The sequence below is a fragment of the Hirundo rustica genome, chromosome 13 (genome assembly GCF_015227805.2).
Source record: "Hirundo rustica isolate bHirRus1 chromosome 13, bHirRus1.pri.v3, whole genome shotgun sequence".
NCBI classification, from domain to species: Eukaryota; Metazoa; Chordata; class Aves; order Passeriformes; family Hirundinidae; genus Hirundo; species Hirundo rustica.
Genome location: NC_053462.1, coordinates 17500401 through 17526359, shown reverse-complemented (window position 1 = coordinate 17526359; position 25959 = coordinate 17500401). Strand labels below are relative to the sequence as shown.

Below are 25959 nucleotides of genomic sequence, written 5' to 3'. Positions count from 1 at the left end.
CACGTCTGGACAATGAATGTTCTTTTGTAGGGATGAACACACAATCTCAAAGGTTAAATTTGCCCTGTAAGATGTTTGCGCTCACATAAAGCTCTTTTATGTGTGACATTTCCTGCATTATAGCAACCGGCTTCAAAAAATGGGTGTTTAACGAAGACTTAACTTCACATAAGCAAGGCTTGAGTTACCTTTTAAAAATGTCAGTGTCACTCAACAAAGCCCTTAACACTCTCCTCAGATTGCTCCCAGTCCCCTCCCTGTCCTGGTGCTGGGATTTCCAGGAGTTCAGTGGGTCCAGCTGGGCAGTTCTTGCTGTTGTGGGTCTGGGAATTGCCCGTCCAGATGCATCTTTCTGTCCTGCCCAGAGCTGCATCCAACACTTGGGTACCACAGAGGCCTCCAGTTTGTAAATCACTGAAGAAGTTTCTCGGTTGGGCAGAACTTCATCTGTGTAGAACCTCAGCACAAAGCTCTTCTCAGCACATCCCTCCCAGGAGAGGTGTATTTTTTTTTTTTTTAATTCCTTTTATCCTTTCAAGACTATCACCCTTAAGACTTTACAGTGCACGGAGCAGACATTTTGCTTCACATGGGCAGCTGTACATCCACTACTGGTTCAAGTCACTCCTATCCATGCATTTAGTTGCCTTTTTTTCTCCTTTTTTCACGCTTTCTCTTTCGCAGATGGACTTTGGACACTGCTTTTAAAATTACTCAGATTTCCATCGTGACTAGAGAAGGCTGACCACTGAAGCTGCCTTGCTTTTAATGCTATTCAGGATGTGTCCTTTTTTTATCTCTTCTTTTTTTTTTTCCTTTCCTTCTTCAGTCAAGTCTACAAAGAATGCTCTGTTTTATGTGCTTTATATGTTTGATTTCTTCTTAAAGGACAACTCATTTCCTCTACTTTAGAGGTATTTTCTTAAATCTGTCACTTCCTGTCTCTTTCTTTGCTGTCTGATTTGCCAGTTTTTACATTTTTTCGTAACTGTTCCGCTCATTAAATGCTCAAATCCTTCGGGAATTGCGTTTTGCCCAGGCGAGTGAAACTTCTTTTTTATTCTCTGGCAAGAAATATTTGACGATTAATTTAATTGCTAAATTGGCTTCTAAGCAGAAGCAGGCTTGGAAAACTGAAAGGGAATTAATCACGCTCGGTTAACAGAAGGGACTTGAAAACGTGAAAGCTGCACCAAAGACGTCAATGAAAGCTGAGGTGCACGCTAGCTAACAAGCTTTTAGTATTTTATCATACTTAGTTTTTATTTTTTGCTGCTTTTTGCCTGCTTTAAGAACAGACTGTTCCCTCCCAGGGAGAGAGGAAAAGCTCAGGTCCACGTGCTGGTGGGAGGTACCAAGGGCCTTCATCCTTCACCTGTCCTGCAGCAAAAGAAGCGTCCTCAAACAGCCTCATCCTGACAAATGTGTCTCTGGAACTTTCTGCAGACACTCCCACTCCATTTGGATTGAACTGTCTTTAATGTAAAAACAACTGGAAATTAATTCTGCTGTGGTGAAATGCTCAGTTCTAAACAGCGAGTGCTGTATCAGATGACATTTGAGATTATTTTGTAAAAAATATATATTTATACTGAAAGTGAAATACAGGTGAGTTGCAAGAGGTACTGCTGAATAAGACCTGGCATAAGGTTGAATTTTCCTCTGATGTAAATAGGTGTAACTTGATCAGGTAGCAAGGTTATGCTGATGCACACCAGCTAAAGATTAGAAATCTTGTAGATAATTGCATACAAGTACTGCTGTAAAATAATGACGTCTGAAGGATAGGGTTCTCAGTATTTATTAAAACAAATTGAATCCCTGTTGAAAAAGTTTTTGCCTGCAAGACTGCGTGTCTTGAGTGAGCTCAGCTTCATGGGACTCCAAAGGCATTATTACAACTTCTGTAATTACCCAGAATAGCTGTTCTGTACATAAGATTGGCATGACATTAAAGCTCAGTGTCTTGGGCTGTTGCAGGACTAGGCTCCAGTAATGACTCTTCCATTATCGAGCTGGGAATCTCTCTTTGAAATGCATAAAATCCTTTATAAATACCGGGGATGGGGTGTCAAGCTGTAAAATGTCTGATTTTTATTAACTGTGTAAGATCTGTTGGTGGGAAATATCAATAGGGCCGTGCACATACCGTGTCTGTGGGGGAAAATGGGAATTTAGGGGAAAAAAAATGTGTTTGGAGAGGTAGGGGAAGCAATTTCCTTAGGGGTTATCTGTTTTACCTGCTGTCTCCATTGACACAGGGAGGATTTGGCACTGTTGTGGCAGCACTAGGTTTGATGATTGGAAGTTGAATAAAGTGGAGGAAAGAAATGAGAAATTACAGATGTGAAAAATGCTCCTACACAGGTAAAACCACTGAAGTTATTCCATACATTAATAAGTGGCATGTCTTGTAAAATGCACGTATAATACTAACTTCTGCAAGATGCCTGTAACTTGAATAAACACTTTCCTGCACACCTAGATAAAAACATTGAGGTTTTCTGCATTACTTGCCATGTGTTAATTCAGACATGCAAATTAGGGCTGAAGAATTAGATTTCCGTAGCACAGGAAGTATTTTCTGAAAAACAAGCAACCCCAAATGGTATCAGCATTGTACTGAACATGAACCTATGCTTCGAAAATCCTTTCTCACTGGTTAAAATGGCTCCAGTCAAAAGTCTTCCGCTGAACGTTAATTATTTTTGCATTTGTTTTTCAGTAAATGTTAACGGTCTGAGAACTGCTGTCTATTGATCATTTTCCCATGATTTATGTAGTTAGTTGAGCAGAGCAAATAAAAATCTGATTAGTTTTGAGCGTTTTTGTTTGGTTAGGTTTATCAGCGATTGTAAGGCAGATGAAAGCACAGCTGTGGTTCAGGCAGTCCTGCCCAGCTGAATGGTTTGGTACTTACACAGGTGATTAAATTAACAGTATCTCGTGCACACTGGCTCATAAATTGAGATCTAAAATGCCAGAGTTGTAAAATACACATCATTGATGCACGAATTTCTGATGTGCCCTTGTGTTGAAGGGTTGGTAAAAGCATCAGCCTATGGATGGGAAAAGTAACACAAAAAAATGCAGTAAACATGGAATTTCCTAAATAGAAAGGGGCAGGGTGTTTTTATAATAGAAAAGAGTAATTGGGCTTGACATGACATCTGTAAACTTTACTCTTCCCCTCCCTTGAAATCCCAAGGGAAAGCCCAGGACTTCCTTTTTGCTCATCCTGTAGTTCTGTTCTAGATGTTTCTCAACCATTTTTCAGTGGCTTTTTCATTAGTCCCTTGAAAGTTCTGGTTTTTTCCCTTTAAGTTGTAGCCAGATAGTGTCTTGCCCTAGAGTCAGAGGAGAATACCTTAGTTACACTGTTAACTGGTTCCTTCACATTTAGGTTATTTTTTTACGAATCTTTGTAATGTTTTTGTGGGTCGTACCTTGGCTCCTTTCAAACCAGTGGCATTACTCTTTCCTGTGCACAATCTGACACGTATTCAGGGAGTCTGTTGGGGTCATGTCCTCCATAGACTTTAATTCCTGGTGCTTTTCAGCCTTTCCCTGCAACCAAATGACTTGTGAACCATTCTGGTTTTTGCTGTGGCGGATTTGCACTGCTTCACCGCTGTGCCTCACCCTGAGAAGCAGCATTTAGTTTGCTTCAACCTGTTTTCCTCCTCTTATTGCCATCCAGAGGATCTTGTGAGCTCATTTAACAGCCTTCAACCTCTACTCTCTACCTGTTAATATTTTTCTTTGGATTCCAACCATCCTCTGGAGCATTGCCTCTTACTAATTGAGAGCTAATGCTAAGTAGGGCAAACATTGTAAAGAGCAGCTTTTCCATGAAGAGCCTCTTTAATTGCTGGCAGGAGAGGGTAATATCTGTAGTGTTTCCTTTCCCTTTGCTAATGCAGGTTCAAGTATTGCCCTTCCTGCTGTATGTGAAAGCACTTTATTGCTTTGTACTTGATGGTGGTGATTAATGAAGCTTCATGGCATTCAGGATTATTTTTGGTATCAGGTAAAGAAATGGGCGTCTGACTCGGTGTATTTCAGTAATATCAGCCTTAAGCTTATGCAGGAGCTTCTGAGATGCTGGTGATTTTCTGTTTGGTTTGGGAGAAAGCATTACTTGGACACAACAGACCGAAGGGACCCTCCTGTGTTAGGAAATCCTCAGGAGTGCCAGGTCAGTGGCTTCAGTTCTTACCTGGCCACTGGACTTGGGCAGGTTCCCCAGGCAGTATTCGGACAATTGCCCAAACCCGGTACCCAGTTGTGTGAGCAGGTGCTGTCTCCTGGCTTTCACCAACGGATCTTGGGCTTTCCTCCTCCTCCTCCACGTCCTGGAAACATAAACTGTTCAATGGAAAACTTCCCTGACCAGATATTAAATATTTTTGTCAGCTGAACTTTCAATTCATACATGCGGCTGGGTTGCTTTTAATGAGAATGCCTCGTTTTGTTTCTCTTCTCTTCCATCTCTTTAATTCTGCTTTGTCCTTTACAGCACTCCAAAGGGCACAGCAGCAGGAAGGGAACACCTGAACAATGCAACATGAAGCCAAGAGCTTTTTATATTTGAGTTAATGTGCTTTCTTAAAGAGATTTGGCCTGGGGCTGGGCGTGTGCAGGTGGGAAAGGTGGAAAGACACATCTGCTTTTTCTACTGATGTCTAAAGGTTTAAGGGCAGTTGTGGGGACGTTTGTTCTTCTGGTGATCAATAATAGTGATGGATTGGGGTTTCTGGCTCTTGGAGTCTTTGTTAGATTTGTGTTTCTCCTCCTGCCTGGAGGAGAACTTTCCATGCTTTGCATAGAGTCACACGGCTGGTTAATTTGTGCCTAACTGCAGTGCTGGGTTTTGGGCTGGTTAATCTGTGCCTACCTGCATTGATGGGTTTGACTGGTTAATCTGTGCCTACCCACAGTGCTGGGTTTTGGGCTGGTTAATCTGTGCCTAACTGCATTGATGGGTTTGACTGGTTAATCTGTGCCTAACTGCAGTGCTGGGTTTTGGACTGGTTAATCTGTGCCTAACTGAATTGATGGCTTTTGGGCTGGTTAATCTGTGCCTCCCTGCAGTGCTGGGTTTTGGACTGGTTAATCTGTGCCTAACTGAATTGATGGCTTTTGGGCTGGTTAATCTGTGCCTCCCTGCAGTGCTGGGTTTTGACCCATGTGCTTGGCTGGAAAACCTCAGCTGGCCTCAGCACTGAGGCTTGGGCTGCTCCTGAACCTGAACCCAAGGTGGTGATGGACCTGATCCGCTGAACCAATCTAACCTGAAATGGAGACTGATTGAAATTTAGACCCTTCTTAAGCACTGGCATGGCCAAGAGAGCAGAGCACTTGCAGCCTGGCATTTTCGCCCAGGTTCCCAGAACTCTTTTTCATCTGTTCAAGATGTGATTTCATGGGTATGAGTCTCTATCAGTATTTAGTTTTAAGCCAGACACTTCAGTTAGGCTTTTGACAGAGACAAAGGCACTCCTGTAGCAGTTTATTAACTTTCCAAGAGTTTTGTAAGACACCTGGATGTCACATGTTTGAGAAGGTGAGGAGTCTGCCTTTGTGGAGTCCTTTCTACCTCTGATACTCAAATCATCTTATCTTAAAGCTGTAGGTAGAAGTTGAGCTGTTGTTCATTCCAACACTGCACCACTCATTGTGTTGTGGGTTTTTATTCTGTGTAAAAAGGAAAGGATTTGGTAGTTCATCATAGCTGTTAAATTGGAGTCGTGGAAGTGAATATTAAAATTGAAGGGCTTTTTAGATGAGAAGCAGTTTTGAAAAGTGAACAGTTTAGGAGTTGTTTCCTAAAAACTTGTTGTTAATAATGATTTTTGTAGTTGGAACATGCTATTTTTATAGTACTACCTTGCAAATGTTCTCCTTTTTCCTTTGCCTGCAGCCTTTAAAATAAATAGTATTACATGGTTATGGAAACTTTAAAAACTCACCTAAGTTTTACTAATATTTGCAATTCCATACGCTTTCCAAAATGCTGAAGTTTGAAGGACAGAGAGAAGTTACTCTGTGTCCTTAATCCTTTTTTTCTACTGAGAATTATGGCTCCCGCAACAGAATCAGACATGAAAAAGGGATTTTTGCAGCAGGGCTTTGCCTTTGCTGTATCTTAGGCACAAAGATAAGCATGTTTATGCTTGAACATGACGACACTATGGAAAATAATTGTTGATCTGATTAACTCCATTGAGAGGAGTTTGCCTTCCTGTGCTTGCTGGGTGTTCATCTGCCCGGGGCGGTGAGGGCTGTGCCACAGGAGCTGCTGCTTCATTTCCACTCTGCAGCCACTCACAGCATCCAACAAGTTTGGACAGCAGACAAAAGACAGGCCTGCAAGAGTCCCTTCTGCGTGTCAGACTTTGACAAGTTCGTGTGTTTAAAGGAGCTGGAAGTCATAAAGCCTGAGCAGAAGAGGCTTCTCAATACCTTTAGGAAGAACCATGTGTGGGTTTTTTAATGCTGCTAGATTGTTTTGTTGGTTTTGTTGTTGTCTGTCTTGGCTGAGTTCTTTTTTTTTTTTTTTTTTTCCCTGTGAAAAAGTGGATTTTTATTTTCACCTCTTTTTTCTTTCAATCCAGGCATTCAGGAAACCTGAAATTGAAATTGGCTTGTATTGATGGCTAGATAGAGCTGAGAAGCAGACAACTGGAATTTCTCTCTCAGAAAGCAAGTATTCAGTTAAATAAGTAAATCCCCCTATGACAGTTTAATCCTAAACTGAGCACAGAGTCTCATGCAATGAAACAAATGTCCACAATGTTAGGGAGGACTCTCAGAAGCCTCGTTTAACTGCTGGAAGTAAAGCCATGCTAACGTGCTGCTCATTCCATAAATGTTTCCCAGTTGTAAGCCATAATGGGCAAACACATTACCTTTCACCACGGTGGTGATTAGGAATGGCAGGATTGCTAAAGCATCAGCATACAGAACTCTCCTAGAGCGTGCACCCACGTGAGGTGTGGTGTCTTTCCTCTGTCCTTTGCCACAGCCGGAATGCAAAGCTCGGCGCAACAAAGCCTGATGCTGAGTCTCTGTGGGCTCCAGCTTAGGGGGATCGCTTTTTCCCTACCTGGACTGCGTATTTTGAAAGGGCTTTCCAAATTCGGTCTGCAAGCCCACCACATTAAAGGATAGGGTGTGATGGAAGGATCTGTATTTCCTTGGTTTGGTTTCATCTGGGTTTTTGTCGGGCTGTAGCCCTGTTTCCTCTGCGTGTCCCTGCCAGTGGATGTGTTTGTGCCCCACCTTTTGCCTTGTACTCTCTCTGCTCTGCCTCTGCTTGCCTGTTGCCTGTCACCTCACTTTTGGCTTGTTGAGTTTGGAGGTCAGAGAGAGGTTGGATTTTTTTGTTGGATTTTGTTGTTGTTGTTCGTGTTTTCTTGGCTGCCTTTTTTTTTCGTATTGTTACCAAGCCTCATGGCTTCTCCTCTGGGGTGAGAGAGTGCTTTTGGCCATCCTAAGACTACAAATTATAAACAGAATTGTCTTTAACTTGCAGATTTTGAGCAAGTCTTTCTTGGAGTAGCACTGGAGGTGATGATTAGAGCTGAGGTTGGTTGTCTGTTGAGTGTGAAGTTCTCACAGCTGTCTGGCAGAGCTGTTTGCTTGCTGCAAGGCCTTTTTGTACAGTTGGCTCAGCTTCTATGGTAATAAAGTATCTTTTGACAAGTTATTTTTCTTTTTTCCTTTCCTTTTAATTTTTTTTGATCATTTTTATTTCACCCTTTTCTGACTCTAGCACGTGGTTTCAGGTCCTGCCTCCGTGACAATAAAATAGAGCTTTTCTTTTTGGCAGCGGGCATTTCTGACTTTTCCCCAAATCTCCTAGGGCAGGGACATCGTGCTTGGTTAGAGACAGCTCTGCCCAGTCTGTAATACCACTTAAACAAGCTGTCATCTGGCTTATTAAATGCATGGGAAAGCGGTTTCTTATACCTGTCCAGTTTCCATTTCCAATTTCCATTCCATGGAATGGACATTTCCCATAAGTCATACAGGAATTTTATGACAAAACCTTACCTAGAGCCTGTTTTGGACAATGAATCTTGTCTTTTAGTTTGCCTCTTTGTAAGGGGTTGTTCATAAAACGCTGAAGACGCTCATTTAAATTCATCCCAGAAGTTTTGCGTGCTGAAGAAATTTCGGTTTATTCCAGACACTTATCAGGAGGAGACTCTGGAAACAGAAATGTGTGTAATTGGATACGTGCACAGAGATCCCCGCAGGGTGTGTGTTTCAAACTCTCTTGTCTCTGCTGTTAATAGCAGCCCAAAAGGCCTCAGGCATCTATTTAAGGCTTTTTTTTACTAAGGGGTGCAGTGAAAAATATATATAATTTAATACAGTATAGAAGTGCAAGTCACATGCAAAATTGACCTTTCTTATTTAAAGTACTGTTAGCCTGTAAGTCCTCCTGTTCGGTCTTGGTTTTGGTTCATATTTTTTCAGGGAGGGATGGAGGCAGCTGATGTTTAAAATACCTCTTTAATTCATGCCTGTCTTCCAAGCATTTGACAGTGCTGGGTCTCCCTGCAGATTGCCTTCACCTGGCCCAGGTTTTGGTGCTGCTCCAAGGGCTCCTCCCAGTGCCGTTCCAGCCCCTGCAGAGGTGTGAGTGCAGTGGAGAGGAGCCTCAGAGGTGCTCTCAGAGCTCCCTGTGCTGCAGCTTTGCCTTTTGCAGGGCTGGACTGAGCTCTGGCCCTTGTGGCACAGGCCGAGTGCCCAAGCACCGCCTAACGCTGGGCAGCCTCTCCAGGTCTCCTTGGAATCACCGCCGGCCGCTTGGCAGGGACATCAAACCCTTCTGAGAACTGCCAGGGCGTGAGGCGAGACACAGGGATGGGCACAGCTCTGGGTTTCCTCCCCTGTCTCTCACTCTGGTCTCTTCTGCTCCCTCAGCAAGGAAATTGAGGAGCCAGTTGTCACAGCGCTGTTTCCTTGCAGCTTGAGCTGTCCAGCCGTGCCTCGCTGTTGGAGAGGATCCCCTGGCAGCAGCATCATTTGCCATTTTTGGGTAGGGTGGCCAAACTCTGGGAGTGATAGGTCAGCAGGGTGTTTCTGTATTCCTGCCTGTCAGGCACATCCATGGTGGTGGTGTCTGTAATGTGAAACCGTCCCAGGGCATGTCAAACCATGGAAGAGACACATCTGGTGCACCTTTTAGAAACCTTACAGTGCCTAAAGGGAGCTGCAGGAAGGCCGGAGAGGGAGTTGAGACAAGGAACGTGCAGTGATGGGACGTGGGGGAATGACTTGAAGCTGAAGGAGAGCAGAGTTAAGTTAGATATTCAAAAGAAATTGTTACTGTGAGGGTGGGGAGGACCTGGCACAGGTTGCCCAGAGAAGCTTTGGCTGCCCCATCCCTGGAAGTGCTCAAAGCCAGGTTGGATGAGGCTTGGAGCAACCTGGGATAGTGGAAGCTGTCCCTGCTCATGGCAGGGCGGTTGCAATGAGATTATCTTTAAGGTCCCTCCCAACCCAGACCATTCTGGGATTCTCTGGTTCTATTAAGAGTGACCTTTGATGAAGATCCTTGTGAGCTTCTCATCTCCAGCAGCATCCTTGGTGCAGCTCGTGGAAGAGCCCCCGGCTGTCCTTGGTGGTGATTAGGTGGCATCATTTCAAATGTCCCCAGGGACAGACAATTTAAGGGGCTGTGCAGTGTGGACAGAATGACTGGTTCAGAAAGCCAGAGGGACAACTGAGATGTTCCCATCCTGGGGCCACCCCTCACTCATGGTCCTGCAGTCCACAGGGGCAGCACAGGAATTCCAGAGGCACGTTCCACTGAGGTCGAGGTTCTCCCAACACGACTCCCCAGTGACTTTTTGTGCATTCCCTGTTCCGTGCTCTTTGGGGTGTCAGCGTTTCCCGTGTGTGTGCTGACAGCCTCTGTAAGCGCTGCTTCCTCCATCCCGACCCTGCTACGAGGCAACAGAAAAATGACTTTTCCTGTGAAGCTGTTACCAAAATCCTTCAAAGTTGTAAGGATAAATAAAACCCTCTAGCACTGTCTTTTAATGTTAGCAAGAAAGGCACTGCTTTATTCTTGGCCAGGAGGTTGTGAGGGGCTGACGAAAATCTGGCCTCTAGGCAGACTTGGATACAAAACTTTTTCACCTATTTATACTTTGTTACCAAACAAAGGAAATAATGTTAATTCTTCCTGAATTACATAATTCTCTTTCATTAATTAATATTCTGTCCTCTATTGGTTATTGATTTATTGCTGTTTATGTTAATTAGTCCATATTTTTAGTCCTTTTAGTATATATATTTTTTTTTTTAAATGGACTTTCCAAGACATATACTGAGTCTTTGTTATTATCTTCTTTATCTTCTGCTTTCTCTAAAATGTCTCCTCCTAGGCTTTGCTAATTGAATCAGTTAGCTTATCAAAATTTAAAATTTCAGCAATTTCCCAAGCTGTGTTCCCCCAAGAGCAGCTGATGACATAATGACACAATTTGCTAAACGCTGGCTGAAAGTGATTTAAGACTTTTAACACGGCTGCTTATCGGTAATTAAAATGATTAATTAAAAAGTGTAATAAAACCATTAAAAAATTAGAAAAGTCGTATCATTCCCAAGAAAGCCTTTAAAGTCTGGCGGAACAGGCGTCCTCCTGGTGTTCCCTGGCAGCTGGGCAGAGCAGTGCTGGGCAGAGCAGCACATTCACAGCTTGAGGCTTGGGACATTTCTGGTCCAGGATGTGCTGGTGAAGGACATTAGGCTGCCATTACACTGTGGGGCAGGGAAGCAAAGGTTGGCAAGGGATGGCACTGTACACTTTCCATACATGGATTTAGGTTTTCTCGTTGTTTAGAGAAAGGATTTGCAAGCCTTTTGCTGTGTTCAAGCACGCAGCCCAAAGGCACATTCGTCATTTAATGATTTAGTGGTGAAGCCTTGACAGTTTAAGTCAAGTGAGGGGAATTTAGAGGAGGACCAAGTTTTCTAATTTTTTCTAATATTATTTAGTCTGAGCAGAAAGGTTTTCGGGCCGGCAGCCCATCTTCAGACTGGAAAAGAAGACTTTTAGATGTTGAAAGCTTGTCAGTCTCTTTGCTTTCCCAGCCCCTCGGGCTCCCTGTTTGTATCTGTTGGTCTAATAAAAGGTATTACATCTCCTGAAAAATGTTTCCTCGCTAAACATTTAAACACATTGGTTTGGATTTGTCAAAACTGTCTGGACGAATTAGGCAGGTTTCCATAACACTCCTGAACGGCCTTTAAATCATGAAGATGGATTTGGGGAGTGCTATCCAACTTTTTTTTAAGTGGGTGGTAAAGTAGTATGGACAGTACAGAGGCCTTTAATGTTTCAGTTACTGAAAACTTCTCATTTTGATGTCTAGGTAGTGTCTATTTTAGCACTAGTCCTGCAGCAGATGTTTGCTTTGCTTTTTTCCCTGCTGAGCCAGCAGGCTTTTTGGTTCCTGGAGCCTCTGCTGCATCATAACCTCATTTACCTGCGGCTCTCGTTATGCATTTCTGCAGGAATCTCTGCTTTATTTAGTGCTGTTGTCAAATGAGCCCATCAAACTCTTTATTTGTCGCTGGAAACTGCACGTTCGTGTCTTTGGGAAGCACTGAAATGTGTGTGTATCCAGCAGCTCCTGATGCACCATAGCCACAGTTACTCTCCTTCTTTACGAGGGGATGTGCCCTGATGAGCATTTGCTGCCAGCAGACTCAAGAATTGCTCCAGAGCAGACACCTCAATAAAACAGCTCCCAGAGCACCAGGGGCAGACTGCAAGGGATGGGAGTCCAGCCTGCGCCTGGGCTGGGGCTGCCCTGCCTCTGCTGTCTGCGGGGTGGAGGGCTGTGCTGTGCTGGGGACACCATCCTCTCCTTCAAAATGGGAAATCTCCAGGTTCTGGGCTATTGGGATTTTAATGTTACCTGGGAAAGCTTATTTTTGATCACTGTTTGTCAAATACTTCCTGCAGGTGAACCTAGAAGTGCTTGCTACTTTAAGGATCATGAAACCATCAAGGTTCCTGTTTCAAATTCTGACCTTTGAAACAAAAAGCGTTTGGTCATAGCTACAACATTCAGGGAAGGAGGAACGAGGTTAGTGCAGCCCTGGGTTTGTTCCCTTCCAAAACTGTGCTGCAGGAGAATTAAAGGCACTGTGAGGAGCTGGTTCTTGCTCCTGCTGCACTGCTTTTTTTTTGTATTAACAAGCAATCTTTGTCAAAGTGACAGTGTACCAGAATCCATAGTGCATGAGGCAGCTCAGATGACTTTTTTTTTTTTAATTATATCTTTTTTAAACCTGCTGAATGAAGACCTGTATTAGCTGGGGTCAGACTACCTGGTGCTGGTGAAGACCTGGCTTTTGCAGTGCTCTGCTTTTCAGTGGCTTCGCTGACATTACTGCCTTTTAAAATTATTTTGGGTCTTTGGCAGCCCATTGGCAGATCTCACTTTTTTTTTTTCCTTAAAGTGGGTAGTTCCAGGCTCGCAGATAATGGTTCCTGTGGGTGTCTGCAGCGCAGGGCGGTGTGAAAACAGGGCCTGAGTGGGAAGGTGTGAGAAACACTTGCTGGAAGCTTTCTTCCTGGAGTAAAGCTGTACCTGGGACCTGAGCCGAGGCATTTCAAGTCAGTCTGGGTGTTGCTGTCCCACCATAAGGCAAAAACAGCCCATGACTGCAGCAGGTTGGAGTATTTGAAGGAGATGAAGGCATCTGATTTTTCTCGTGCTGCTCATAGAGGCCTCTTTAGAGGTTTCCAGCAGTAGGTTTGTCCTTGAAATGACATTTTTTGCAGGGGTTGGGTTTAACTGCAGTTCTTCAGTACTCAGTTGATTTGTTCAGTCCCCAAACCTTAAAGGAGCGCTCTTTAAACTGTCAGGATCGTTTCTGTTGGTCTCTGTCCTGCTGACTTCCCATTCCACACGACCTTGCAAGTTAAATATACAGGGTTTATAAACTTAGCCGGTATCTCTGAGGAAAATAGAAGTTGGTAGACTGAATTCAGTGGTGCTGAGCATCTTTTTGAAGGTAGGAAACAACAGCTCTCCAAAATGGTGCTCCTTTCTCTTTGGCATCTATGACAGAGCAGGGAGATTTTCCATGGGAACATGAGAACGTGGTCTTTTGGACTGTGCAGTCTTTCCTCTGAAAAAATCTTGTATTTTTTGGGTGAGAACAGAGGACTTATTTTGCACTTTCTGAACCTCTTAACCCAGAGGAATTTGGCCTCTCCCTGTGCCAGTTGTGCTGCCATGGGGCTGGGGTGTCGCCATGGGGGGCTGCTGGCAGTTCCCTGCTGCAGAGGCAGTTTCTCGTTCTGCTTGGATGGCTTTTTTATTTTTTGAGTCCCTGAACTTCGCAGGAAGGAGTGACTGTAGGAGTTCAGTGGAAATGGCAAATTTAATGGTTTCTAAAACTAGCAAGCATCTTATTTCTTCACATCCTACCCTCTGTGGAGGTTTCCTGCTGGTACCGTTGATGACATTTATAGCTGTTGCTAACAGGGAAAGGGCAAAAGAAAAAAAAATAAAGAGACTTGTTATTTTTGCTGTCATAGATGTACTCAGGACATCAGCTTTAGGAAATTGGAACTGGAGAACTCTCTTATTAGCTCTTACTCTTCCTGTCCTTTCCATGCATGCTCCCCCAAACTTCTTTGCAGTATTCTGCAACGTGAGGCTTTGAAGAATTTGATTATTCACTTTAACCACAACAACTGATTTACATGCACTTTCCTCCATAAGAGCTAAAAATCTTATTTCTTTCCTTGAGCAAGCTGCTTTCACATCTCAAAGCCACCATACAACTCCAGAATTCAGATTGTGTCGAACGTGCCAGGAAAAATGAAACATTCACCTTCTGCTGTAAATTGAAGGGAATAAGGTCTTCTGCTCCCTGGCCTGGTCTTTAGAATCCAAATGGCTGCTAAAAGGATTTTTCCACTTCTGAGCTGTCTGTGCAGGGACCAGGAGCTCTGTGCCCTTCCCCCACATGGGAGATATTCCAAATGTTTAAAATGGTTTGAGAATGAATCTAGAAGAAGCCTTGTAACAGACCGGTAGAGCGGGGAATAAATGTGTAATGTTTAGAAATGCAGCATTTGGTGCACAGTGTTTTTTTTTTTTTTTAATATAAAAACAACACAAAAGGCTGAGGAAAATTGGCAGGCAAAATGAGACTGAAGATCACAGTTCCTGCATGAAGTGGTGTTGAAATCAGCAGGCTCTCTTGAAATAACGAGTTTATTTCTCTCTCTTATTTCAAGAAATAAGGAGAGACCTACTCTAGACCCTCACTTTTCTGTTCTCTGTGCATCTTGCATGACCCTTTTTTTTATTACATTTGCCATGTCACAGCACTTACCCAGGATTTTGTTCTGTTGAAAGCAGTCATAGAATTGTGGACTGGGTTGAGTTGGAAAGGACTTTAAAGATCATCTCATTCCACCCCTTGCTGTGGACAGGGGCACCTTCCACTGTCCCAGGTTGCTCCAGGTCCCATCCAGCCTGGCCTTGGGCACTTCCAGCGATCCAGGACAGCCACAGCTTCTCTGGGCACCCTGTGCCAGAGTCTCCCCACCCTCCCAGCCAGGAATTTCTTCCCAATCTCCCATCTTCTTCTGGGGCCGCTTGAGCTTTGCCCAGCTTTTCCTCCTGAAGGTGCTGCTCAGACATGCTGTGAAGCAAGGGATCTGCAGGGGATGTCTGATATTTAAAAAAAAAAAATTTTAAGATACAGTTTAACATCTGGTCTGGCACCGTCCTCCTTTTTTATGTCTATGGTGCTGAACTTTGTCTTTACTAAGAGCAGCACTGCAGGATTTGGAAAGAAATCTTTTCTTCCCGCCTCATTGCCTCGTAGCTTGCATGGTTTGGTTAAGAAAACCATGTTTTGTTGAGTTGCTGGTGTGTATTTCCAAGAAGCTGCATAGAAAGGAGTTCAGTTCTGGACACTTGTAAAATCTTGGTAAGTTTGGCTGCTTGCTTGAGAAGATGTCATGGGGAAGGAAGTGGTTCTGGTTTTGAGCTCACCCTCTCACCCAGACAGCACAATTTCCTTTGGGGTCTCAAGCTTACTCTTTTTTTTTCTTTCTTTTCCTCAAATTAGAATTAGTGCATTGCAAGGGCAGACTGCTACTTCCCCCCCTCCCCATCCTGTCTTCCAGAGCCTTTGCTTTGTTCATGCTTTAAATATTAATATAAGGATTAATTCCTATGGTAACACCATGAAAGTCTTCCTTTGGTAATTACTAAAGGTAACACTTCTAGTTTTCTCACTGTGCTGCTCCTGAACCTCTCCCTAATCCCCTTTGACTCAGACTGAAGGTTGCTACTGAGACCCTACCAGGATGAAAAGGAGGGGAGAAAGAGTGACCAGCTTTAAAATTTGGTTCTTGCCAGTTCTCAGCCCAAACCATTCCAGCACGACAAAGGAGGAATGATCTCTTCTGCTTTGCCGTCACAGAAGAATAAAATTCTGTGTTTGAGCTTTAAATGGATTCTCTGGCATGCACTTGCAAGATGTTAAGGCTTTGACAGAGGCAGCTTTTATTGAAAGGAAAAGGAGGGATGTGGTAGTTTGTTTGGCTTCCCTTCACAATTAGGTTTCGGTAAAATTAACTTGATTTCCCCCCTCCCCTTTTAATTTTGTTACACGTGCGGGGAGAAATCAAACAATGGGCGTGTGCAATTCAGTTTCACCTTTGGGAGAGCAGCTTTTGGCTTGGCTCTGTGGGTCAGCTCTGCACTCTGGGGGAAGGAGCTGAGCATCCCTGGAAGTCGTGGCAGCTTATCATTTTAACTCTTTTGTGCCCAGAAACTGAGATGTCTCGGGGAAGAAATGCTGCTGTGCCGTTCTCTGGAGCTCTGGCACCTTTGTCACACGGCGCTGTGCCCTGTGTGTGTCCTACTTCCTGGGGTAACGGAAGGACTTGAATTTTTAATCACAGTGATATAATTTGTCTTGCTTGCAGAGATCAAAAGGTTGCAATCATCTCCGGGAGAGAGAATGCAAATTTGAAGTGAGACAATTTTCAGGCTGTTCGAGGGGTTTTTTTAATGTGCTGTCTCAAGCTTTGATTTGACCAGCCTGCTCTTTGTTACCTTCCAGTTGCCTTTTAAGCCTGCAAACAGTAATTGCTGTGCTAACACTGTCATTACATGTTGTTTTACAGTGTTATTTCTTCGTGTGCTCTTCCTTCAGTGGTTCCAAACGCATTTAATTACGCCAATTATGACGTTAGGCTGATTTTTTTTTTTGATCCATATCTAATCTGAACTTCGTACTTGTCTCACCCCAAGGAAAGGACCTTTCAGGTGTCACGCTGGTGGCATTTTGTGACAGCTCAATGCAAATGGGTGAGGCTCTGGGGCAGACTTGGGGGTTTGCCACGGGCTGGGTGAGTGAGCTCTTGGCTGTGGGAGTGCAAATAGGGACTGGGGTGGGGTGAATCGATGTGGAAGAATTCTTGTAGCTTTACTGAGTTCACACAGGGCACTGAGTGCCTGGCTGGCAGCAGCATTGCGGATAGGGGCGTGGGGTCCTGGTGGGCAAAGAGTTCCGTGTGAGACGTCCCCATGTGCTTACAAAGGTGGGGAGCAGCATCCTGGGCTGCTTTGGGCAGAGCATTGCCAGCAGGGCTGAGGGAGGTCGCCTTTCTCTCAGCTCAGCCCTGCTGAGGCACATCTGGAGTGCTGAGTCCAGAGCTGGCACCCCAGTACCAGTGAGACATAGGCATACTGGAGTCCAGTGGCACACCTTGGGAAGGCCTGGAGTGTCTGAGGTTTGGGGAGAGGTGGGCAGAGGTGGGGCTGCTCAGCCTGGAGTAAGGGGAATCTCATCAGCACATATAAATGCCCGGTAGAGTGGTAAAGAAGATGGATCCAGTCTCTTCCCAGTGGTCCTCAGGGGCTGGAGGGAGAGGCAGTGGGTCCAAACTGGGATTCAGGAAATTACATTTCAACATGGGATAGAACTTTATTACTGCAAGGGTGGTCAGTCATGGCATGCAGAGTGGCTGTGGAGTCTCCATCCCTGGGGACAGTCAGACCCAGCTGAGCAGGGTCCTGAGCGACCAACCCACGTACGCTGCCCTCCTTTGAGCAGAGGATCTCTAGAGATCCCTCCTGGCCTGACTCATTCTGTTACACTTACTGAAGCTTCTTAAATGGCTTTTGGACTGGCGTTGGCCGTTGGGTAAACCGGTGGAAAACCCTTTTGCAATCCTTGTGCAATTGGTGGTTGCCCGTTGGGTGCACCAGTGCAACTCTGGTTGCAGTTGCTCACATGTATCAGCGAGAAGGAGTCCAAGCTGCTTGCTCATAAAACGTTTGAAACTTGGGGCTGCTGGCTGCAAATTGGGCAATGCATTCAAATTGGGGTTGTGTGTGGTAAACCTCTATCTGTGTAATATGAGGGTAGGGAACCTTTTCATTGCTACTGGCCCAGTAAATGCTTTCAGCACTTTTAACAGGCCACATCTTGACACGCACTTGTTACTGTCTGTATTGTGCTATGCATAATAAACTAGAACAAATAATATGGCTGAGAGCCATAGGTTCCCTGCCACTGGCTTACTAGGGCAGAGATTTTCAGAAGAGATTGAAACCTTTGCCTTCCTTGTACGTGTTGTCCTGCTCAGTCATCCCTGCTTGTGCCAAGTTAAACTGCTCTTGTTCTTGGGGCTTGTGGTCTTGAGGTGGAGGCTGAGGCCTTAAAAGCTACAGGTCTGTCACTCTCTTAGCCCCGTGACACACAGGATTTTTCCCCATCAGCCTGATAATTTGCGGGTTCTGCACTAACACACCTCATCCGTGTCAGCACAAGGACACCGAATGTTTGCAGGAGAGAGACCCCAAACCTGCCTTCATTAATTTTCACTGTTGCCTCAAATGCATTCATATGCAACTAGAGCACTATCCAGGAGGTCATCCTGCCATCCAGGCAAAATTACAGGCTGCAGTAAATAGGGCTGATTGTGGGAACTGCCTTTCTTGTAAGAAGCCATCAGGATAGCAAACAGTTTGATGGGTGACTTTCCTTTTTAGCCTCCTGCAGTGCTTTGAAAGCCTGGGTGGCCACTTGCCCTGTCAGCATCTTCCTTTTCTTGTGTAAGAAAAAAGGGGGTAAAAAGAACTTTAAACAGCTGTTGGTTCAAGAGCCATAAATGAGAACAAAGCACTTGCATGGAGATGTGGTGGTGCCTGGTCCTGGTGCCTGGGAGCCCTCAGAGTGACATCCTGAGGGCCCTGGGGAGGGCTGGGAGTGAAAACACATCCCTTTGGGGCACACATCCAGCACGCTCACTGCCCCTGTGGGGAGCTGCACCTGTGCTGGGCTGGCGCTGGGATTTTGCCTTCAGTGTTGAGCATTCCCAGCAGGGTCCCCTCCCTCCCTGGAAGGCAGGATGGGTGCCAGGGGCCAGGGCTACAGACCTGCAGCTCCCAGCACAGCCTCCCTCAGAACTGATCCTGCTCTGAGAGCGTAGGAGGAGCTGCAGGGAAGAACAGAACGGGCATCTCTGCTTGGTGGAGGAGGTGGAGAGGTGTTCCCCCTGCCTCCATCCCTTCTTCAGTCCTTCCTCTCCAGCTGTTTCGGGAGGGCTGAGCCATGACTGCCTCTGGGCTTGTAGGATGTCAGCTGAAAGGCTTGAGCTGGGATGTGGTGTAGGATGAAGCTGAACCACCCTGGTAATGGATGCAGTAATTTTGACTCTGCTTTATCCCCCTGTAGCTTCACTGGACACATGAATTATTAACCATCTGAAAGGAAAGTCCAACCCCTCCTCACCCCTTCCCTTCCCTCTTTTAGTTCAGTTTCAGCTTTCTCAGCAGGTGAACTAGCCTGTGAGAGCAAAGGGGCTGAGGTGGTGCCTGGTCCTGCCTGTGCTCCTGAGATTGAAGCCCTTCAGCAGCCACAGGAGGAGGATGGGAGGTGGAACAGCAGCTCTTTACATCCCCCTTAAGGTGAACAGCTGTTCTGAAGGAAGTCCAGTTCTTTCTTCTCCCAAATTAATGCAGAAAATAAGGAAGACCAGGGCTTCGCTTGCCAAATCTGATCATTTAAGTGGTTTTCCAGGATGTCATGCTTTGTCTTCTGTTGATTAAATGCCTATTTATAGGGGGGGAGGAAAAAAGCCATTATGGATTAAACTGCCCTGCTTTTTCTCTGATTACGTAAATGCCAATCCATATATAGTATAAAAGTAAAAATGTTCCAAACGGAACTGTTTATAACCCTTAGGCTTTAAATATATTTAATACCTTTATGGTTAGTTTTAAGCTAGAAACAGCACTGGTTCAGGGCAAGGCATTTGCTAATATTGTCATGTTGCATTGCATCTTTAGTGCCTGTCCACCAATAAACTTAACATCATCTACACCTTCAAGGCAGGAAAATTCTGTTACCCAGATTTTTATGCATGTATCTGGGTGCATATCTATCACTTCTTAAGTAAGGAGAGCAGATGACAGGAGAAATGCTTCAATCTGGTGTCACAGATATTACTAGGGGTTTAATGTGTGTGTGTGTTGCCAAGAAGCCTGGCCAGCAGGGTGAGGGAAGTTCATCCCACCTATGTTTGATACTGGTGAGGTAAATCTAAAATTGTATCCCCTCAGCTCTAAAAGGTTGTGGAGAAACTGCAGAGGGTTTAACAGGCACCGAGATGACCAGAGTCCCATGAGCCACAGATGCCCTCCAAGGACAGGGTGAGGGAGCTGGCCTTGCTTCCCCTGCTGAAGGAGCTGCGGAGGCACCTCAGAGCCACCTACAACTCTTGGAGGTGCAGATGTGAACATGATGGAACCAAACTCTTTGTGAGTTCCATCACATAATGAAGCTCATGGGGTTGAAGGCTGTGCCAGTAGCCCCGCTTCCATCAGGAGCCTTCAGAGGTCCTTTGTGATTGGAGCTTCATTAATCCTGTGAGAAGCTCACTCAGACCTCAGGGCAGAATGTGCAACAGCTGTCTACCACTGTGGTCCTGAAGCAAACAAAACCTGATCTGGCAAGCCTGAATGTGGCTTTGTTCTGATGTCTTCTGAGTGACTAATGCTGTGAGGAGGTGGGAGGGAGGGAGGCACGGACAGGGAACATCTGGGTTGTCACTGCGTGGCCAAATCGCCTACGACGCCGACGTTCGGTTTGGCCACTTGTGCCTCCCTGATGTGACTCTGGTTGTGGTGGCTCTAATGTTGCATTTTGTTAAAGACTGAACTGTGGTGAGCCTTTTGGGGTGGGCAGGGTGGATCTCCTCTTTCTGATCTGGAAGAACGTGTGTCACTCAGGAGCCATTGTGTAAGGGGCTGAAGCAAGACGCGTTTTCTGGGCTCGACTGCAATGGGGACGGCTTTAGGTCGTTGTTGTCTGCGTTGGATTTTTAGGCAGGAGGTGGCGAGGAAGCGAAACAGATTTTGTTGTCACATGCAGCATAGACACTCCATTGCAGTCCTGGCGAGAATTCCTGCCTCTGAGTGACGTTCAGTTTGACCCTCTGGACTGCTACTGGGCAAAGTGTCCTGCGTGTGTCAGGCTTTTAGGTTGACTCCCATGAACGTTTCTCAGCACTCAGCAATGCATGTGGTCAGGAGAGTGTCTGCTAAGGATGTGGTTTTGCCCTGTCACAATATTGCTTGAGGCAAAATAGTTTCATTTAGGGTTTATCAGCTGATGTCAAGATATCTGGGGTCTGGCTGCTTTCACGGATCAGCTGCACCTCGTTAAGATATCCTGACAGCTCCTTCTCCCCTTTTGGCTCGTGGGGTAAACTCTTCCCTCACAGGATGTGACAAATTTACATTGACTCAGTTTGATTTTGTCATACTCTGTGGGAAGCAGTGGGCCCAGAACAGATACTGCTTCTCTTGAGATTTTCCAGCAAAGATGTGTAAATCTCTTTTGTAGCGTTTCCACTGCCTGCTGTGGCCCCGGCCGCCTCATCGTGGACTCCCGGCCGTGTCTTGGGTTTTCAGTATTAAACCGATAAGCTGACTTTAAACTGATTATTTCTGGGGAGGTGAGAGGGTGCAGAGTTAGTGTACATTTTGCATTAATTAAAGGTGAAGTTGTGCTTGAAAATGCAATATTCAGAGGCACTTTGACTGTAGGAAGGCAGAGCTTGGAGGCTCGCCACGATGCTTCACTGAGCAGAGCTGGTGAATGTCCACAGGCTGTCCAGTCCGGTGCTGATGGCTTAATTTAAGGCTCTGCAAATGCTTGTAGGACCTTCCTGAATGTGAAATGACACAGTGGAGCAACGTTGGCAGTGCTGTTCTGCTTTGGCTTATTTTTGACCGGTTGGCTTAAACCGTCCTATCCACTGTCGTGGCTTTTTATGATTCATTTTTAGAAAGTGCAAGCGTGGAAAGCTGTCTGCCTGGCTTACTTTGCTGCTGATGTCCAAGATTTTCAGTAGCTTAGATATGACCACGGTCTTCCTTCCTTCTGTCTGAAGGATGGCCGCCAGATTGAGGAGTAGCATCATCCCACTGACGCACATCCAGGGAAATCCGGGAGCTGTCTGCTGGAACAGCTGCTGGCTTTTTTTTTTTTTTCTCTTTTTTTTCTTTTTCTTTGAAGGAAACCAGAAAAAAAAATTAGGGGGAAAAAAAAAATCCCAGGACAAAATTGAGCAACAGCGTGTGATACTTGAGCCACCGGTGCACAGACTGATTGTCTCCGCCGCCGCCGGAATCAGACATTTGATAAGCAAGTTGGAGCAGCACTTGGGAATTTTGAATAGGGTTGAGATGTCCTAGTTCGTGAGCAGTCTTCTCAGGGTTGTGCCTGTGGGCAAATTATTCAGAATAATGATTATTCAGAATTTGAAACTTGCAAATCAGGGAGGAAGGGAAGGATACGTACTGAGGAGCTGAATTTTTTATTATTTTTAAGCGGGAAAATTCAAGTCAGCACGCTTTTAATTGCGCATGGTGCATTTTAATGTGTTTCCATCAGCTGGTGTTGCTGGAGAGAGTTATGTCCGTGCAGAGGATCCTCTTTATCTTGCCACTTTGTCCAGAAGAAAGGGCTGAGTGGCTGATCTAGTTCCTGTTTAAAACCCCTGTGCTGTGTTTCTGGGGAGCAGCCAGGCAGCAGAAAGCCCAGAACGATGTGAGAGCAGCAGTGAGAGCCTTTGCAGTGCTGGGGCGAGGGATGTCGGCGCTGCAGGAAAGAGAGTTTGTGAAGTGAGTGATGAAATCAGCCACTAGCACTGGACTTGCTAAAAGCAGAAAAAAAATTCACTCCCTTCTCCTTAACCTCTTATTTCTGTCTCCCGCATCAGCCCTGCTTAATTATTGCTAATGAGTATCAGGGAATTTAAATGAGAGAATTTCACAGAGTCTGTAATGAAATCAGCAGTTGGACAATAGAGGAATAAAATCTCTAATTACCCAGGCTGGGAGCTCAGCTGTGGTAGTATGGCTGTGCATTCAGCAGTGTTACATTTAAGATTACGTGTCCTTCTGGACAGATCTTTAGCTTAACTGGCTCTGTGGGAGCTGACAGGAATCAAGCCAGAATCCTATAGTATGCAGAAGAAGTCATGCTAGGAATTGCACATGCAGCTTCTGTTTTAAAGGGGCATTTTGTGAAGCGTTTTGAGGATGGAGATGTTTGAATTGGTGGTCAGCGAGGAAATGTCGTAGCAGGGAATGTCACCAGGGTGATGGTAGAGACACGTCCATAGAACATTGCAAGTGTGTAAAATGCAGCTTGTGTGTGTGTTCTAGCACGTGTGGTTTGAAAGGTTTATGGTCCTGGAAGCTGCATCTCTGCACTTCTTCCAGTAAAAATTCACTCAGGTGAGTAGTCTAGACAGAGGTGACGGAGGATTTCCCTCTGAACAGGAACCCAGGAGAAGCTGGAAGCTGGAGTAGTGAGTCTGATGGGAGAGGACAGGGCTTGGGACTCTTTCTGCTTATTTCTTTTTTTGTTTTTTATACTGTAGCTAGCCAGCAGTCCATCCAAAAGCAGTTGGCTGTATTAATTCTCCCTAAGTGAAAGCTTTACATGGGTGTAACTCTTTCTTTTCTTTGGCAGCCAAAGCATTTTTATTTCCAGAAAAGTCTGGGTTTTGTTTTTTTTTTCTTTTGGTGCCACTTCTAGGTAATGGAGCTTCATCTAACCCAGTGCTTACCAACATTTTGAATTAAATTAAAAAGAAAAACTGGGGGAAAAGGGATGCAAATGCAAACTGGGAAAGTGGGACGAGGGCAGTGCTGCAGCTGGCTGCTCAGATGGATAGTATGGAAAGGCCATGACATGGTGGGGGATGTCGTCATAATGTTAGAGAAAAAACATGTTTTAAAGCTTCCAAGGGCAAGCTTTTAATGGAGCACCCATTAACCCCTAAACCTTGTTGCTGCAACACACTGATCTCCCAGACATCTCCACAGGGTTAGGAAGGATATGGCCAGATATCAATATTTACCTTGGCAGCCATGCTACAGCAAAAAAATGTGCATCACTTGTGAGCTTTCCTGAGTTAAGTGGGCGTAGGAGTGACCATTCCAGCACAGAGGGGATGCAGAGGGGAAGTGACCATTCCTGGGGATCCAAGTAGGTCTGGACCTGTCTGCTGCTCGATGCTGCAGGTGGGACTGGGCTGCTGATCCCAGTGGGACTGTGCTCCTGATCCCAGTGGGACTGGGCTGCTGATCCCAGTGGGACTGGGCTGCTGATCCCAGTGGGACTGGGCTGCTGATCCCAGTGGGACTGGGCTGCTGATCCCAGTGGGACTGTGCTGCTGATCCCAGTGGGACTGGGCTGCTGATCCCAGTGTCTGCCAGGGGATGGGAAGCAAGTTTAGTGCACAGAACCATGGGATGGGATGGGTTGGGTTTGGAGGGGACTGTAATGAGCATCGAGTTCTGACCCTGCTGCCATGGGCAGGGACACCTTCCCCTGCACCAGGCTGCTCAAATGGGGGAATAAAGGGGCATTGCTGGAGCTGCTGGTTCAGTGTGAGCTCGTGTTGGACACAGAGACCCCACAGAAAGCAGAGCTCAGCTGAGGAGTGAGCAGGTGCCCTGTCCTGTCACTGCCTGCACGGCAGCAGCATGGGGGGAAATCCTTCATGTGAGCTCTTCCTCGTTCTTCCCCCTTGATTTCTCTCTGAGAGCTCTCCTGGGTCACAGGAGACTTTGATATTAAATCAGCTCTTCAGATCATGTCTTTTCTCCTTGCCAGCTGTTGTGGTTTAGCCCCATGCAGCCCCTGGCTCACTCCCCCCGGTGGCACAGAGGGAGTATCAGAAGAGTAAAAGTGAGAAAACTTGAGGGTTGAGATAAAAGGCAGTTCAATAGGTAAAGCTAAAGCCATGAATGCACACAAAGCAGAACAAAGGATTCATTCCCCGCTTCCCACTGCAGGTAGGTGTTCAGCCATCCCCAGCAAAGCTGGGCTCCATCGTGAAACAGTGACTTGGGAAACAAATGCCATTGCTCTGAGCATCCCCTCCTTCTTCCCCCAGCTCTGCATGTCAGCCTGAATCCATATGGTCTGGAATCTCCCTGGGGTCAGTTGAGGTCAGCTGTCACAGCTGTGTCCCCTCCCAGCTCCTTGTGCCCCCCCAGCCCCTTTGCTGGTGGGATGAGGAGCAGAACAGTCCATGACTCTCTTAAAAGCCCTTCTCAATAACTGAAACATCCCTGTGTTATCAACACTGATCCAAAACAGCTCCATACCAGCTATTATGAAGAAAACTAACTCCATCCCAGCCCAAACCAGCACACCAGGACGTCTGGCAAAGGATTTTGTCTCCTTTCTGTCATGCTGCTGAGGCTCCTGCATCGAATCTTTCCTGGCACCTTCCTCACAATGTAGCTGGAGACATTGCACAGGTTTATGGATCCCTACCCAGCTTTCCAGAAACGGGCAGTCTTCTCCTCAGCTGTGTGGTAAAAAAGCGTGGAGTTGGGAGGCAGAGCCAAACCAGCAGATCTCTTCTGTCCCAGGGGGGGACAGGTTGGTTCAGTCTGTTAAAAATAAGTTTGTGCCACCTCTGTAAGGAGTGAAACGTCTGGGTGTGGAAGCTCTCACATGGAACAGCTCACACAAAATGTGCTTTTTAAACTGCAGCGTTCTGCGTTTCTCCTGTCCCCCACTCCAAGAACATCCTCTGGGCTCCTGTAAAAGACAACTGAACTTTTGAATGTGACTTCACAGCCCCAGGGAGGGAGGTGATGTGGGCATTGCGTGTTCAGCATGGAGCTCCTGTGATCTTTTTCGTATTTTTTATAGTACCTAGAGATTTTTTTTTTTTAAATGCAGGGACCATTTCCCATCCGTGGTGTCCCTGGGAGCTGCAGGGGTTCCCTGCAGGGTCTCAGCTCCTCTGGGAGCTCCTTGTGCGAGGGGTGTCGTGTGTGGTCGGCGGGTCTGAGATCTGCGAGCTGAATGAAGTGAAGTTTGTGTTTGGGAGTTGAAATACTTGAGGAGAAGTAATTGACCATAATCTGAGAGCGGATCTAGCTATGCAGAGGACAGCTCATCACCATGTTCACAGTAACGGGCTTGTGAACGGAAACGGAGCTGATGGATGTTTTCTAATTATTCCCTTGTGTTGCAAATGTTAGAGAGCCAGCTTGAAATCTCTGCCCAGAATTCAGAGCCTTAATTTGTTTGACCTTTCCACTGCTGCAGACACAAGGCTCTATGAATTGCAGTCATCTTCATTAATTTCTCTATTGTTCTGGGGATGCAAATGAGCGTGTTCTTCTGCAGATACCATGTGGAAGATGGAGATACAGCTCGGTGTTGGGCAGCACTGCTGTGTGTTTGAGGGGGATGCTGAGCCATGCCTTAGTGCAGGGTGGTCTTCCAGACCAGGTTGAGGGACATCCTGGCTGCTTGGAGCTGGAGTGCTGTTTAAACCCACTGATGCAGGAGAGGTTTCTCTCCTTTTCCATGTCTTTCTTAGAAGTAACCGGCTAT

General features: G+C 45.8%; 1 protein-coding gene across 1 annotated transcript in view; it reads left to right on the top strand.

The window, feature by feature from the left end:
* CHSY1 (chondroitin sulfate synthase 1) overlaps positions 1-25959 on the top strand; it is a 75815-nt gene that overhangs the window by 26665 nt on the left and 23191 nt on the right.